A 1,136-nucleotide genomic window follows, 5' to 3' on the forward strand; every position below is an offset into this window, starting at 1 on the left:
CACTGTGGGGTTTGGTCAATAATGGTAAAATTTAATTGGCAAGCTTCCATAATGCAATCATTTCTTCTCAAAGAATGGAACTGAGACCAGCATTTCACATGGACAAGTTGTCAAATAGCAGTGTGTTTTAGCTCCTGCTTAAGTTCTTAGGGATTCAGTTGTGTAAATGATTTGAGGCTGTTTCACATGGGAGGAAAAAGGGGGACTTAGTTTTGAACTCAGCAGGAGCCAGCTGCTACTTAGCATACAGGCAAAAAGTTGTCAGAATTTTACAGAGTCTCTTGCTCTTGCAGTAGTAGCAGCTTCTCACAGCTGCTGAGCTCCTTCATGTATTCAGAACACAGCTATTACTACAAAGAAAGACGATAGTACTGATCAACAGAAAAATCCCCAATCATGTGACAAACGGGATCCTGCCATGCTAAGCACTCCTTAAAGTCAGTTTTGCTCTTGCAAAGCTAGAAGCAACTTCCACTAATAAAGTTTCTTTTTTTTTAAATATTTAATAATTTTTTTTAATTAATAAATAAAATATGTTAAAACACTTTGGTTTTTTACACTTACTACCCAAAAATGTATATACAAAAGCAGCCATACAAAAAAACCCAGCAGTTGACCTTGTTCAGGTAAGAAGAACTGAAAATGGTTTTTGGATCACCAAAAGCCCAGACCTAAGTACTGAAGGCACCATGGTATTTAACTGTTTTCTCAAAACACAGTAAGCTTCAAGATTGTCACTAAAAGATCACTACAGAATGTAACAGTTCTAATCCTCAAAATTATTCTAATTTCCAGCCTGAATTTTTATCACAGCCTGTTAATTCTTTTGCAAACATTGCCTTTAATTGGGAAAGCCTGCCCCTCTTTTCAGTTCTCAACCTGATACATACATTTCCTGTGTACGTATGTGCACAGGCAGAGAGAGATGGCAATCATACCGTATCATGGTATCAAAAGATATTGATCACTGTATTGTCCATTCACCCTTCTTGAACATAAGTGACCAAGACATTGTGTAATCTGTTTCAAGAGCTCTCCTTCTCAGCTACACAGATGTCCATTACAACTGCTGTAAGAAACATAATTTTACATTTGTGTCTGCTAGTTCTAGGAAAGTGCAATATATAGAGGGTATA

The sequence above is a fragment of the Pezoporus flaviventris genome, unplaced genomic scaffold (genome assembly GCF_033815535.1).
Source record: "Pezoporus flaviventris isolate CSIRO_AGI_PZ_B2104156 unplaced genomic scaffold, CSIRO_AGI_Pfla_v1 ptg000005l, whole genome shotgun sequence".
Classification (NCBI taxonomy): domain Eukaryota; kingdom Metazoa; phylum Chordata; class Aves; order Psittaciformes; family Psittacidae; genus Pezoporus; species Pezoporus flaviventris.